At 44.7% G+C, this 17232-nt stretch overlaps 1 protein-coding gene across 1 annotated transcript in view; it reads right to left on the bottom strand.

Annotated features, from left to right (window-relative positions):
• The window catches only part of NCALD (neurocalcin delta), an 83081-nt gene extending 66480 nt beyond the window's left edge, over positions 1-16601 (bottom strand). Inside the window, exon 1 of the mRNA XM_083186963.1 lies at positions 16383-16601. The gene's annotated coding sequence lies outside the window, so the exon portion shown is untranslated. The remainder of the gene's footprint in view (positions 1-16382) is intronic.
• Between the last annotated feature and the right edge of the window lie 631 nt (positions 16602-17232).

Raw genomic sequence — 17232 nt, 5'->3', positions numbered from 1 at the left:
ATGGCAGAACTTAACTAGGACTTGAGAATTCATAGCATATGGAGAGACTCAATGGGGGCCCAGTCACATTAATGTAATTCTCAGCAGCTATTCAATTATTTTCCCATTGAGCATCTTTGCCTGCATTAAATATGTGGGGTGCGCTGCACTAGTGACCACGCCAAAAGCACTATTTTTTGCAGATTTCAGTTCACATCTCAGGAGGGTTCAAGCAGAAATACGCGATAAGTGCAGCCTCAGAGGTGGCCATACAAAACAATTGAATAGAACCTAGTAGAATAGTAGGTAGAAGGTGTTCTTGCATTAATACCATCTCCACTGGCAAATATTTATCTGAACATATTGTGTTTACTTACTTTGCTCTATGATCACAGCACCGTGACTTAGGGTCAATTAAATAATGCCTAAATCAGTTATCACGCAGGTTTATAGCAGTTTATTCTCAATAGCGGTATGCAGTGGCGGATCCAGAGGTGGGGCTGCAGCACAGTTAAAAATTCAAATACGGAAGCCCAACTAACTGCCTCCAACTGTAATTCCAAACTGACTCACTGGCAGTTGGTGTTTCTCCCCGGGTTAACATTTTTAACTGGGCTACAGTACCCCCCCTGGAGCTACCACTGGTGTTATGTTGGTTAATAACTGTAAGATTTAACGAGGCTGCTTGAATTGCTAAACTGCTTATTACATAAGCTGCATTACTAGTGCTTACAACTTCTCAATGGTCCTCCCGATCCCCATTGACCCATCCAACAGCTGAGGCAGTAGGACTCACCATAAGACCTGGGGCCAAAATGGCTGCAGGAACCAGGTCCCCACCAGGAGGCAGAGGGTGGGGCTATACTGTTCCGCTCACTATTCGTGTGGTAGTGCACATTCATTCACAGTATTGTTGAGGTAACATCACCTATGGAATACAGTGGGACTTCCAAGAGCTCTTGGATTCTAAACATGGCAAGCTTCATTTCACTAGATAAGCATCCATCCAGCTGTTGATGGACTACACATATCAGCAATGCATGCCCCATAGCAAAACAGAGGGAGACAATGTTGGGATGTGTAGTTCTACAATAACGGTTTACAGCCTGTTCTAGAAGGAAGCAAATACAAATGTAACGGGCCTACACACTTGCCGATATTAAGGCATTTTCTAAGCGACTTTGCTTAGTTTGGCAAAGTCGCTTAGAAAATGCCCCTACAATGGTGTGTGTGTAGGGGCTATAACGACACCAATGCATGTCCCCGCGCCTCGCTGGCCGAGACTGATGGGCAGTGTCCCTCAATCTCGCTGGTCCCCAGTGTTCTCCACCGGAGAACACTGGCCCTGTCAGCTCACTCAGCAGTGCCCAACATAGCTTAGCTACAGTAGCTCGCCCTACACACATATAAATATGCTACCCCTTTACAAGCAACAATCTCATGATGCCCTGCTGAAAATACAGCTCTGGTATTTGGTCACACTTGCATAAGCAGAAATGAAAAATGGACAGCATTGGACGGAAAGTGAGGATTAGCCTTGGGCTTGCCCACTACACTTTGTTAGAAAGAAACAGGGCAACTACACATCGTTCCTCATAGAAGAACCCCTGGGATCAACAGCCAACTTCCGTCCTAGTGGGTTTCAATAGCATGAAAGGAACTCTCTGAACAATGGCAGCGGTCTCTGACGAGGCTCTTTGATGTTGAATTAGTTCTATTTGGTTTCCTTTATTAATACGAATGCATGAAGACCCACTTTCAATGGAATTCAGCAGTATGGCGTGCTTTGTATACAGCGGACACAATAATTATTATTTTATTTTTTTAAACATATCTTGTGATAGACAAGTTCGATTTCTGCATCTTTGGGCGTAATTAAGACTTGATTGCAAAGCACTTTTTAGCAAATGGACAAAATCATGTAGCGCAGCAGATGGAGCAAATGTAACCTGTGCGGAGAGAGTAAAGGCCCATACACACTGGGCAATTTTGCGCTAAAAGCAGCTCACTTTTACCGAGAAAAATTTTCAAAAGTTTTGGGACCCTTCACAGCGCTAGACCTTTGGATGTTCAAATATGGTTCACCACAATGTCCAGATTTAAAGCAACAAGGTCCATTTTTTAAATAAAAAAATATCCAAATTTTATTGCATTCAAAATATCGTGAAAAACTTCAATAAAAAAAATAATAAAAATGACAAAAAAATTCCACAAACAAATGCCACTATTCAAAAAAACGGCTTTAGACATAGAAGAAAAACTTTCCCTTTGACTGTGTATCTGAATAGTGACATTTGTTTGTGGAATTTTTTGTCATTTTTATTATTTTTTATTGAAGTTTTTCACGATATTTTGAATGCCATAAAATTTGGATATTTTTTATGAAAAGTGGACCTTGTTGCTTTAAATCTGGACATTGTGGTGAACCATATTTGAACATCTAGTTCGCGCTAAATCCAAGGGTCTAGCGCTGTGAAGGGTCCCAAAACATTTGAAACATTTTCTTGATTTTTTATAGTTTACAGTTGAACTATTATTTTTGACGGAAAAGCAGCAGAAGGACTTTTTTTAGCGCTTAAGGCAGGGGTTCCCAATCTTTTTCAAATCACGGCACCCTAGAGTATCAGAATTTTTCCACGGCACCCCTAGGCCCAAATAAATATATATAAAATTAAGTAGATTGTGTTTCTATGTGCTTATTTGGTTCAGTTATATGTTAAATGGCAGGATTTGGTTCTGATTGTACACATTTTATGATTGGAAGCCACCAGCACTGGTTTTGTCCATAAATAATTGATCATAAATAATTTGAATTGGTCCTGGTCCACCAACCCGTGGCACCCCTGCAAGTGTCCCGAGGCACCCCAGGGAGCCACGGCACACAGTTTGGGAACCACTGGCTTAAGGTTTTTTTTGTCTTTTTCTTGTTCTGTAGCTCACTTTTACCATTTGAGCTGCCTTCAACTCAAAAGCCGCCCCATTGTGTACGATTCCTTTGCTATTCAACTTGCTATGCAATCTTTGCTAACTCATGTGCTATTTACATACAATTCATGCTATCTGCATTAGATTTGCACTACATAGTCATTTCTGCCCTGTCTATCTGGGTTTCGATTTGTGCTGTCACGGGAGCGCACATCGGGATCGCAAGGTAAAAAATCTATGCGATCTGCATGCAATTTTGACTATATAGTCAAAATCTCATGCTGGATTGTACCGTGTGTACACACCATAAGTCACATGCTATCCCCCTTGAACCGCCCGGCAGTTTCTCGGGAGGAAATATCGCATACTCTACACTGTATGCCGTACTTCTGCATACAATGTATCTAATGCAATCTTCGGCTCCGATCCTATGTAAATGGGGCCACACAACGTATTGGAATCGGAGATAAAACACATACGATTTGACATTTTTCAACTGATTTTGAAAACTGCTGCAGGTGGGATCTCAGAAAAGACCGAACGAACTGCGGGGCCGCGCATCAGATCGAGATCGCATCAGAACGGCAGTGAAATAGCCCAAAACACGGCCATTTTACATACAATCTCAACCAATTGTATCTAAATTGGCTCGTTTTGGGCCAAATCGTCCTGGTGTGTACCCCACATTACAGTTGTATTCAATTAAAAAAAAACGGCATGTGGTACATAGAACAGGGGTAGGCAACCTGTGGTAATCCAGCTTCTGTGGAACTACATCTCCCAGCATGCCCTGACACAGTATTACCATTAGGGCATGTTAAAGCTGTGGCAGGGAATGCCGAGATGTGTAGTTCAACAGCAGGTGGTGTGCCGCACATTGCCTGCCCCTTTAAACCTAGCATCCATAAGTGCAGAAGATGCAGTGCCGCAAAGTGATTCTAGCCCATTGTATATTGTGCCAGTCACCCCCGTACCTCCAAAACGGCTGACCCTTTCGGGGCATTGATGCCACAGGGCATATGAAGGTGTCCTGTGGAAGCTGGCAGCACGGAGTTTGCGGCAGAACCTTTAAGTCAGGCTTGTCCAAACTATGGCCCTCCAGCTGTTGTGAAACTACAAGTCCCATCATGCCTTGCCACAGTTTTGCTATTAGGGAATGCTTAAACTATTGAAAGGCATGCTGGGATGTGTAGTTTCACAACAGCTGGAGGGCCACCGTTTGGACATGCCTGCTTTAAGTCCTGTGAGAGTTACAAGGTGGGGAATCTATGGCTCAGACTTGTGTTTCCAGCACATCCCAGGGATGCTCGATCCAACTGAGATCTGGGAAATCCGGAGGCCGAATCTAGACCTTGAACTCTTTGTCATGTTCTTCAAACTATTCCAGAGCAATTTTTACAGTGTGGCATGGTGCATTATCGTGCTGCCATCAGGGAATAACATTGCCATAGAGGGGCTTATTTGGTCTGCAACAATGTTTAAAATTTAGTGCTAGGTGTCAAACTAACATCAACATGACTGTCAGGACCCAAGCAAAACATTAACCAGAGCATCACATGACCTGGGCCGGCTTGTGCTCTTCCCACAGTGCATCCTGTGCCATCTCTTCCTCAGGTAAACAACACACATGCACCCAGCCATTGACATGATTTGTCAGCCCGGCCACCTTCTCCCATTGCTGATGCTCACGTGGCTGTTGTAGGAACTTTCGATGGTGACCAGTCTACATAGCCAAATAAGCAGCAAGCTGCGATGCACTGAGTGTCCTGGCACCTTTCTATCATAGTCAGCTACAGTAGTTCTGTGGGATCTGACCAGGCGGCTGACCTCGGCTCCTAACATGCATCAATGAACCTCTGGCTTGCCCATTTTACCTGCTTCCATCATCTTCAGGAATTGAGTGTTCAGTTGCTGCAGACAAATAGTCAACAGGAACCATGTTCATAAGGCTGACATCAGAATGCTGACATGGTTCAAACTGTCGACAGGATCACTATGTTAACATATGTTATCATGTGAAAAAACTTTCAGGATGCCACAGATGCTGCCGGGAGAAGGCAAGAAGCCGCTAAACCACCACGGATGGTTTGTTAATACTTTGTTATATACTTTAACAATTGTTTAATATAAGGATATTGAATGCAGATGAGGAGCACTTAGCCATATAGACGGCACACTTGTTAATGTTATGCATTTCGTTGAAAGGTTGCAGAATATTTTTATTCAGTCTAGAACTTGCGGCTCCGGGCCAGATATCCTGCTTTTGGGGGCTAAATTATTTTCCCGGGCTCAGTGGTGGGACCGACACTCATTCATTTAAAGTGCTGAAAAAGGCTTTTAAAAGATCAAAATAAATAAAAATGGATGTGTTTTAAAAGACAGGAGGAACCTTTGTTTTATTTTAATAATTCGCTTTCTCCTTCATTTCCTAATGGTGTGTACACACGGCAGGCTATGCCGTGAGATGGGAGTCCCTGTATGATCCGATCGCATCGGGACTCGCATCTCACGGCATGCCAGAGGGGCACAATGTACACTATATAGTGCAGATCTGCACTATATAGTGTTGCCTGCCCTCTCTATCTGGCTGCCGATTTGCGCTCACACGGGGACGCGTATCGGCTCGCAAGCCCTAAAAAAAGCATGCGATTTGGCTTCCGATGTTCCCTATATCGGGAACATCGGAATCCAAATCTTGCCGTGTGTAGTACACACCATAAGAAACAACAAGGGAATCTTTACTTTTAAGTACTAACTTGTTACTCTTAAAGAGGTTTGCAAAAAGTCTTTACCCAGAAGGGCTCGTGGACAAAAAAAGCTAAACAGCAGGTTTGAGCGGCTTTCAGCTCAAAGCCGCCCAGTGTGTATGATCCACAAAGTTCCAGACTGAATAAAAATATTCTGCAACCTCTCAATGAAATGCATAACATTAACAAGTGTGCCGTCTATATGGCTAAATACTCCTCTCCTGCATTCAATACCCTTATATTAAACTATTTTAAAGTATTAACAAACCACCCATGGTGAAGTACCTTCAGGGACCACTAGAGGTCACTCAATGGACCAAATGACTCCTTAACAGAAGGTGAAAGCAAAATTATGCTTTTCAAACTTGCTGCATAGGGAGAGATGGAGCTGTGAAGACAGAGATGGAGGTAGGAGCATATTCTGACGATCTGGCCTGAATACTAGGCGGTGTATATGGTGCATATCAAACCCTGCATACTGGCTAGGCAATGCCATGGTCCATTATGACAAAAAGGCAGTGGTAGGGTCAGGTTATGTGGATGCTTTTCAGTGGCAGGGACCGCCAAGCATTTCAGAATTGGGGAGATGAAAGGGTCACATTACAGACAAAATCAACTTAATTCTTCCACAAATCTGAAACTGGGAACTAAAAGCCTATCATTCAACAGGTCAATGACCCCAAGCTCACTGCAAGTGCAAAACCAGAGTGGCTTAAAATAATGAAAATAGGGCCTGTCGGAATCCTGACCTTAATCCCAAAACCTTAAACTCCGTGGAAGACCTCATACTTGTTCTCCATCACAGCTTCACCTAATCAGATGAGAAAGAATGCAAAGTAGGTAGCAAAGGCCAAATATTGAGCCTAATTCAAATTCAGGATCACAATGCATATATAATTGACGACAAAAAAAAAACATGCTGCACTGCAGGTGGGGCAGATGTAACATGTGCAGAGAGAGTTAACTTTGGATGGAGTGTGTTCAAACTGAAATCTAAATTGTTGTGTAAATAAAAGAAAACACCACAGCCAGTATTTACCCTGCAGAGAAACATAATAACTTTAAATGTAAAGGGGGCATACACACTGGGTGATTTGAGCCCATTTTCTTAGCAATCTGTCTAAATCGCTCCGTGTGTATGCCTCAGAGTGACAGCCCCATGCCCGTTTAGATCTTGACCATACGTACTCAAGATCTGGTCAGATCGCGCTACATGTGGGTCAAGAAACTGGAGTAGCACAGATCGCTCAGCATGGGGCTGAAGCCACCCTGTGTGTATGGGGCTTTACTCTGTCTACACACATTACATTTGCAGTGCAACATGGTTTTGTCCTTTAGAGGAAAAGTGCTTTTGCGATCCACTCTGAATTAGACCCATTTTTCCATCTTAAGGGATATTTACCAAATTTCTCAAAAGGAAAACTGAAGGTGTTGCCCATGGCAACCAGAATCTAGTTATCAATGACTAAAATGTACTAGATAAATGGTTGTTATGGGTAACACGTGCAGTTTTTAGAGGATAGAATAATTCTTGCTTATCAAGAGTTCATAGGATATAAGGGTCAATTCAATTCAAAGTGACATCAATAGCATTGGGAAGGAGGTTGCGGAGCTAGTCAACCGCCTTCATCGCTACTCAGGAGAGGCCAGTCCCCGCTCCTTAAAACCGGGTGTCTTGTCTTGACAACCGGCATTCTGCCTCGCTAAAGGAAGAAAAGTGGCACTAGTTTAGTTGGACCTCAAGATTGGTGCAAGAAAAAAATCCACTGGTAGGGCTTAATAGCACTGCCAATTGAATAGCTCCAGGACCTCCTTTCTGGTGATACTCACAATGCTTTGAATTGAATCGACCCCATAGACACTGATCTAAAATTGACTTCTTGCTTTAGTATCGAACGGTGGATCAACAAATAAAAGGTAATTGAGACCTATACAGTAGAGATGGGTCTTTTGTGAATGAAGCGTATCTTTTGAACGGATCCCTTTAAAAGAACGAGTGAGCCGCCGATCCCAAAAAGGTGAGCCGTTGGTCTTTTCTAAACGTAAAGGACCCACCCTCCCGCCCGCTGGATACGAAGGAATTTAAGTACAGGGGGAAATCTCGCGAGAGCTATCGACCTCTCGCGAGATTTTATACTTTGTTAATATAAAAGATTAACCCTTTTTCACAGCGAGCCGAAGATCCGTGTGAACGATCCGGATCTTTTCGATGACTGGTCTGCTGGGTCCCGGCTCGTCTAAGTGATCCGTTTTGGCCATCTCTACACAGGGTCTGGAAGTGCCATAACACAAGGGTGCAATGGTTTCCTCCACACAGTCACACACCTGTGATATCTCTTACTACGCTCCACATTTTTATTCATCAAAAACTGGAGGATTAGTGGAGATTTAAAGGCCTTAGTTACTATACTCACATACATAATACAGATGGACTCCACCTTTTTACATGTAGCACTATATAAATAAAACCACAGTTTTAATTTATGCAATTCTTTCACGTCAATTCAACAGTCACGTTCAGGAAACACACACACACACACACACACACACACACAGAAGCAAGCTATCAAGGGAAGAGGAGAAAATGAAGAGAACAGTATTAAATAGGAATAGTTCCACTGATAATGTAAGCATGATATATGCACTCATTACACACAATGGAAAAACCACAAGATTCTCTGCATTACCAAGAAGATTCTGCTTTAAAAGGGCATATGCAGTAGCAGAGACTAATTGGATGAGGCACTCTATCTATTATTTAAACAAATAGTCACACAGCCAGCATTGGGAATGAAGAGCTTCTATTATGTCAGATGTTTGATACGTAGCTCATTAAAGAGATACATTTGACACTGCAGTCTTACGGCATTGGTTGGAACCGTGCCTCAAATCCAGGCACTGTGCTGCTGGGAGATCCTGTTCCTTCCACTATATCACTTATAGTCTGTTCCTGTATGACGACTTTTATTCCTCTTTCCACATCAAAAGGAGAATTTTCCTGTAAATGTTATTTAGTGTTCACGCAAGGGTGAAATGTGGGCTGGGTGAGCACCAGAACCAGGGGGGGGGGGGGGGGGATTCAATATGCAGTGGGGCATACCATAGGCTTTTAGCTCACGAGTTAAGAGCGTGGAGGGTTTCAATTACAGCCCGCAGCAAGTCTGGAGGGTGCACTCAGCACAGATTTCTGTTAGCACCTCCGGAGGGTGCAAATGGAAAGCCATATTAAATGCAACCTCAGGGCCTACTACGTGTGGTAATTGAATAGCTTGGGACACTTATCCCAGAATCAATGCCTTATCGTGCAGTAGTACCCATGGCTTGCTGTGGGATAGAATTGAATTGCTCAATCAATTAGCCTGATATTTAAAAACAGTGTCGACCTTTCAACCCGGTCAACCTACTTCAGGTGTCAAGCGAAGCCATTTCAACCCAATGACTGTATACCCTTTACCCCCCTCCTCAGTTAAGCGACATTGGCCAGTATTCAATGAGAAAAATTTGCCTTGTTTTATGGCGAGTTTGTGCTGTTTTCGCGTTGGAAGGAGCATTTTGGGTACTTGTGTATTTTGGCGGCGCCCCCGATGTCCGTCGTACGACGAACAGATCGCATCGCATGCCATGCACCCGATGGCATGCGATGCGATGCGATTTTGACCCCCTATACGACCAAAAATCGTATAAGCACCCTAAAGGGTGCTTTTGAGCACCCAAATGGGTGCTTACAATGTTAAATGCACCCCCACGCCACCCCCCCACTATAAACGTGAACCCGAAGCGTGGCGAGCGCAGCGAGCCCGCGAGGGGCGGCGGTACGCGTCCTACGACCTTTTCATACCCCCACTATCCACGTCGGCGTGGAGTTGAGAATAGAATAGTGTGGCGAGCGCAGCGAGCCACCTAGCCCGAAGCGTGGCGAGCGCAGCGAGCCCCGCGAGGGGATGCGGATACCTTCACAGGTAAACGCGTCCCTTCGCGGGCTTCACAGGTATCCGCGTCCGCTCGCCACGCTTCGGGTTCACGTTTATAGTGGGGGGGTGGCGTGGGGGTGCATTTAACATTGTAAGCACCCATTTGGGTGCTTAGCACTGTATAAGCACCCATTAGGGTGCTTATACAATGTTTAATCGCATCGCATCGTATAGCATTGTATGCCATGTACAATGGCATACAATTTCAAAATTGTATGCCATCGTGCACCATCGCACGATATCGCGTCGCATCGCATACCATCGTATGCGTTATGGTATGCGATGCGATGGGCGCCGCCAAAATACACAAGTACCGCATTTTGCTCTCCAAAAGTGAACCACCCTATTCAATGTGATATTTTCGCTGTCTTTTTAAGTGATTTTCGCCGTGTCTCTCCGTGTAGCAATTCTCCATCTTTTCATGGAGAACTGGAATGTGAATTTTTAAACAAAAAGGGTTTTTTTTTTTTGTTTTTTTCTGTGAAGGGGCATGTTATTTTTATTTATGTGCTTATAGCACATGAATATATATTTAATTTTAAAAATATATATTTTTAAAAAATTAAATTTTTTTTTTTTTTTTTGGCTCTGGCTCTAGGGGGGGCAGCTTGTGCTGCCTGGGTCCCGGGGAGCCCACCTCCCCTCCACATATGTTCTGGGGCAGCCAGGGAGACTTTAATCTGGAGTCAGGGGTTAAGACTCGCTGCGAGTGGCGGCGAGTCTTAACCACATTGAATAGTGGGAGCAGGAGTGGCAGCGAGCCCTCCGGAACAGGGCGAGTGCATGGCGAGAGAAAAAATCTCTCGCCATGCACGGAGAATTTTTCACATTGAATACTGCCCATTGAGACTGGGTCAACTACAATAAGCAAAACTGAAAAAAAGTAAAAAAAAAAAAATAGAATTTGAACATCTGTTTCCCCTTTGTAAACTGACAAAAGAGCGAACCGACCAGACAGACAGAGGGAATTCCAGGCAATGCTGTCTATCAATGAACTGCAGTATTTACATGCCACCTTGAAACCTGAAGAATAACAAATAGCTGTTATGAATAGGATACCACTAGGGTCTCAGACGAGCGGTGCCTGTTCCGCTAGAAGTGTAGAGGCTAGATTCCAGGAGGGCATGAAGTACCGCAGAAATGTATACAGCCTGTGGCAGAAATACTTACAAACCTAACATTACATCTGGTTCAGGTAACTCATGCCTCATAAGCAATTGTGGAACTACAAGTACCAACGTGCTCCCAAAACAGCTAATCAGTTGCAAGATCTAGAGTCCACATTCGGTTTCTGCAAACATTTAGCACTAGGTGGATTAGATATAAAATAATGTGGAACCAGTTAGTTAAACAAGTATAATTTGCACAGGGCTCCGATTACAAGGGAGCATTAATTTCATGACTGTAAATAAAACTAAGCTTATCCACCTATCGCTTTACAACTTCCTCATTGTATTTTCTCACTTTCAATAACAGAAGCGGCCCAGGACTTGCATCGGGTGTACAGTAACACCAGACTGAGGGCGGGATGTATTAATATACATTGCCGCCCTTCGCCTGCCAGCCGCCGCATATGTACTAACATATGCGGCTAGCATCGGGTTGCGGTGACGGAGACCACCGCGATACCTGTGATGTGGTCTGCGGGGGTCTTCGTCACATCCCGGCGGCTGGCAGTGTCCCCCTGCGTCTCCTCCTCCCCCCTGCAGCCGGATGTCCTCCCGGCTGTGACACCTGCTGGGGGAGGAGGAGATCAGGAGGAGGGCACGGACGGCGGGCGGCGATATGGATGCAACATTCGACTGGCATACAATCCTTCGATTTATTGCACAGATGCGGTTGAAATCGAAGGATTGTATGCGATATTATGTAGGGGTATATTAATTTCCTGTTGGAACTGCTTTCTTGTCGGAAAGATGGCAGTTATCGACTTGAATAGGTTGGAAGGGGTTCCGAACTATTCAATAAAGTCTGTGTTTCAGACAAGTCTGAATACTTCCACTGTCGGAAACCAGGCGGATTGGCAGAATAGCCACCAATCCACCTACTTTTGTCAGAAACATGGCCAAATACAACAGGTTTTGGCCCCGTTTCCTACAATCTCAATCCGACTTAAAGTCAGATTGAGGCAGGGAGGACAGCGCTGGGTGAGCAGCAGTGACTTACCCTACACTGTCCTCCCAACTGCCTTCCTCACCCATCGCACCACCAGGCCATGTGAGAGCAGCTCACTTGGTGCCGTACCGGCTCCCGGCCACCTCACGCTGTCGCTCACCCGGTCCTGGAGCTGGCGATTTGAATAGCTAGTGTCGATCCCTTCCCACATTCATGGATCCAACACTAATGGAAAATACCCCATATATGTAGTCTTTTGAATTTTCTATTCTCCCGGACTCTGCTTTCCGGTCCCTGCTCCCTGCCTGCCTCTACCACGGACCCTGCTGCTACCCCGCCAGCAGCTCCCCGGACCCTGCTCTCTGGTCCCCGCCTGTCTACCACGGACCCTGTTGCTATTTCTCCTGCCGCTACCCCGGGTTTACATGTGATCAATCGCATCGGATTTATCACATGTAAAAAAATGGCACATCAAGTGCCAAATCTTATCAAGCTCTCCACGGGGAGCTGCCGGGTGAGCTCAGGGGAACTTGGGGCCGACTTGTCTGTATGGGGCCCTTACAACCCACAAACAAGAGGAAGCACTATTAATCATTTATTAAAAAAAAAAAAAACACAACTCAACAAAAAATATCGGGGAAGAGTTATCAAAGCATGGAGAGATAAAAATAACCTGCAAATAACTGATAGGTGCCCAGCCAATCAGCTAACAACTGCCATTTTTTTTTCAAAACAGCCTGTAACATGACAGTTAGGAGATGATTGGCTGGTCGTTTATCACCCTCCACTATATCTCTGGTTAAAGCTTAACACATACGCCCCATAGACCTTTAAATGACACCAGCAGCTGATTTTCTAGTGCACAGGTTCTCAAACTCTGTCCTCGGGACCCCACACGGTGCATGAATTGCAGGTGTCCTCACAGAATCACAAGTGAAATAATTTGCTCTACCTGTGGACCTTTTAAAAATGTGTCAATGAGTAATGAGTGCACCTGTCAGGTGACACGGAAAACGTGAACTGTGTGGGGTCCTGAGAACCCCTGGTCTAGTGATATATACCTCACTAAAATGTCCCTTTTTTCCGCAGATTTTTAACTTTTTTGTTTTTAACATTCCAAATTACAGAAAACATTTTCTGAAAATAAAAATAAATGAAGGTTGCACAATTATGACATTTTACACAATAGCTGCTGTACACAAAGGCAAGACTGTATCACATAATGAAATACACAATTTTTCAAATACATAGGATTTCTAGAAGTAGGACATAAACGCCAATCCTGGAGATCTCGGTCACATAAAAGCTAATGATTGATTGCCTAAGTGCGGTCATCAGAGGACCCAAACATTTGCTGCCAATAGAACATGTGATCAAACAAACACCTCGATTGGGATTGGCTGTAGAGTTTAATTTCACAAATCAACCCCGATTTCTTTTTTTAATCTCTACACTTCCCCTGTAGCGGCTGCAAAATGACTGGAGTTTATATCGTCCATCTTAGCACACCACAGGAAACTGCAAATGCCTTTTGAAAGTAAGCTCTTACGAGCAGGACCCTCTTCCTTCTCTGACTTAATCCATGTGGATGGTTATATACTCTGTACTTGTCCTCTATAGCAGTGGTTCCCAACCCTGGTCCTCAAGTACCCCCAACAGTGCATGTTTTGCAGGTCTCCACACAGAATCACAAGTGATATAATTACAGATGGGACGGGCTCTTCTTTGCTGGCGAATCGACAGAACGTCACCGCTGGCGATCCGCCAGCAGCCCGGCTCGCCATCTGACTGAGACGCACGCGCGCTTCAATCTCCGTCGGCGGGGCGACGGGAACCCTGTCCGTCAGACGGCGGGGACCCCGGGTGACCGCCGACAAGCCAGCGGTGACCCGGGGGAAGCGCTGGAAGCAGGACGCGCGCGTCCCCTTCTCGCTATACAGATGGCGGCTGGCGGGGGATGGCGGCTGGCGTTGCCATCCCCTGCAAAGATGAGCCATGCCCCATCTGTAGCTCCACCTGTGAATCTTTTCAAATTTACCTGAATAATGAGTGCACCTGCCGGGTGACCTGGAAAACGTGCACTGTTGGGGGTACTTGACGACCAGGGTTGGGAACCACTGCTCTATAGTATTCAACTGTAAGTCGAAGTCTTCATTACTCATTTATGTACTCTGTAACTGGGCGCTGCGGATCCCTTGTGGCGCCATATAAACAATAATTTTTATTCATTAAGTGTTAATAAAATTATACTAACAGTATGAAAGTACTATGACCGTACCACACAGATTCACCAAGCCATTGCCAGTAGTTTGCTCTATGGGGCATACACACTGGGCGATTTTAACCCCATTTCTTAGCGATCTGACTAGATCACTTAGGAATGAAGCACAGATTGCTCCATGTGTATGGCACCTGGGGATGGCGCTGTGTGGTCTGGCGCGTCGCTATCGCCCGCAGAGATAGACAGTGCTGGGGGATGCCTATAAACCAGGGGTTCTCAAATGTAGTCCTCAGGACCCCACACAGTTCACGTTTTTCAGGTCACCCGGCAGGTGCACTCATTACTCATTAAAACATTTTCAAAAAAGAGCCACAGGTGGAGCTAATGTCACTTGTGATTCTGTGTGGAGACCTGCAAAACATGCACTGTGTGGGGTCCTGAGGACGGAGTTTGAGAACCTGTAAACTATAGGCAAAAACCTGCTCAGCGTCAGCTCGTGTGTACGGGAATTAACAGAAGCGAAGTGACAATTTATAACACAGCCCAACACAGGTTGCCCAGGAAGTCACGCACTATAATGTCCTTTCAATGTATCATAATAACATAGTACTTCCCATATAAGTGTCAATAACAAGTCTCATAGACCTAGGCTGAGAGAATCAGGTACAGGGCAGTTCCTATGAGGAACATCACCTACAGTACTTAGGCTAGCAACCTATTTCGGTTGAATAAATTGTGTAGAACGTCAACAGAATCTGAAAAGATTAAACATATAAATTGAAAAAAGAAAATCTCACAAAAAAACGAATAAAAAAAAAACAAAAAAAACTAAAGATGCTTCTTTGCCTCACAGACAGTTCCCGAAATTCCTTTCCTACCCTAGTTTTACATCTCCTCTGTCCAGGTCCCGCATTATGTAGCTGTCATGTAAAGATAAACACCCGTATATTTACTTATGTCTACTTAGAGGAAGTTTTACATAGACATAAAGATTATAAATCACATACTTTGAAGAAGACAGAGACAGGGATTACCACAAGTCACTGGAAATTTACACAAAACATAATAATGCCATTCCACAGCCGCCCAGCGCACGCTGGCGGAAAAGGGAGGTGATGGATTTCCAATATATAAAAGGTGTACAGAAAAGTACCGGTTTGCTGATTGGCGAGGGCCAAAATACGCCAAACCGACAGCGCCCAACCTCATAAAGCGCATCTGGTGTAAAAAGGTCACAATATTGTATATTGTATGGGGGGGTTCTTGCTCGTGGTGATAAGCTACATATGAAATGCTACCAAAAATGCTAGGAGGTATTAGCACGACAGAAGTGAGGAGGCATAGGAGTATTTGCTGTCACTGACAGATTGCATCACACAACGATCACATTCCGCCCACAGTACAAAACATGCTGCAACTACTTTCACTTCCTATCATTTTGTGTTTAAATATAAAACCAAATCGGAGGTGGCGTGTACCGGTAATATAGGGTTCACTCTAGGTTTTTTTTTTTTTAGGGCAGGGTGCTAACCACCGGGCAGGGCACTTTTTCAATCGGGGGGGGGGCACATTTGATATTAGAAATTGAAAAAAAAAAAAAAAATTATAAAAAAACATACATAAAAAATTGCACACTGAGCTTAGATTATGCCCATAAAACATTGCCATACCCTGTTATGCCCATTACATATTCTGTCAGAATGACAATTGCACATTATGGCACACACTGTGATGCCTCTTACACATTATACCACACACACCATAATGCCCAGTACACATGATGGCATACACCGTAATACATATGATGGCACATACCGAAAGTTCTCAGAGGCATGTCAACACGGTAGGGGGCAGTGTGAGGGTGCACAGTGCCACACACAAAAAGGGCAGGGTGCATTTTGAGGTTTTAAAAACAGGCAGGGTGCAGCACCCTGCAAAAGAAGCATGATGAGATATGTGTGCAATATATATATATATATATATATATATATATATATATATATATATATATATATATATATATATATATACACACACACACACACACACACGTTGTATCACCCATAGAACTATCAAAAAAAATAATTAAAAATACAAGGAAGGAGCACCCACAACACTTTACAACCGACTTGGCTGTATCTGATCCACAACTGGGGTGGCTGCACAGCGTGTGGACTGTGTACAGAGTTGATCTGTGAGCAGAAATATGCTGGGGACCCTGGCTGCAGTCACTTCCTTTTGGCCTGACTACTGTGCTGCAATGTGATTGTGACAGGCTGCAGAAAGTACTTCACCAGCCTGTAGCTAATCCCCAGCTCACATGTTCCCATTGCAAAGTTGTGCTGCCTGTGTGTCTGTTGCAATGCTGGAAGCGCCAGGCTTGCAGGAGGATACCCTGGGCAGAGAGGAAGATGATGGTCTTACCAGATGCAGTGCTGGGGTCTGAGTCAGGCAGCTAATACTCCATTCTCCTGCAGACCGTGAGAAGCAGCAACAGCAGCAGAGAAGAAGAGGGACTGTTGCTCCACCATGCACCAGACTCACAAGCCTCTTTGGGCTGTGTGTGGCTTAGTGCACACAGGCTCTGCCCCCAGATGACGTCCAAAAATCCCTGTCACATGGCCACATGAAAGCCAGGAGAGCGCTGGTTGTCGTAGCAACTCCAGGGCTGCTCTGAAATGATTTCAATAGGGTCATCCGTCACAGTGTGTGTGCATCATTACAGGCTGCCTGCGAAGTAATAAAATAACACCAAGAACCCTACCTCATTTACATACCGGGGTCCTCCCCGCTTTCTGCCATTTTTGCAAACCTTTATGTAGCAGTGCAGTGTATCTGTGTATGAGGGAATGCATGGAGCCAGATTAGCAGTGCAGTGTACTGTATGAGGGAAAGCATGGAGCCAGATTAGCAGTGTATGAGGGAATGCATGGAGCCAGATTAGCAGTGCAGTGTATGAGGGAATGCATGGAGCCAGATTAGCAGTGCAGTGTACTGTATGAGGGAAAGCATGGAGCCAGATTAGCAGTGTATGAGGGAATGCATGGAGCCAGATTAGCAGTTAGCAGTGCAGTGTATGAGGGAATGCATGGAGCCAGATTAGCAGTTAGCAGTGCAGTGTATGAGGGAATGCATGGAGCCAGATTAGCAGTGTATGAGGGAATACATGGAGCCAGATTAGCAGTGTGCAGGGCAGTGTATGAGGGAATGCATGGAGCCAGATTAGCAGTGTATGAGGGAAAGCATGGAGCCAGATTAGCAGTTTATTAGGGAA

Source organism: Crinia signifera, chromosome 5, assembly GCF_055691185.1.
Source record: "Crinia signifera chromosome 5, ASM5569118v1, whole genome shotgun sequence".
In the NCBI taxonomy this organism is placed as follows: domain Eukaryota; kingdom Metazoa; phylum Chordata; class Amphibia; order Anura; family Myobatrachidae; genus Crinia; species Crinia signifera.
This window is presented reverse-complemented; position numbering and strand designations above follow the sequence as displayed.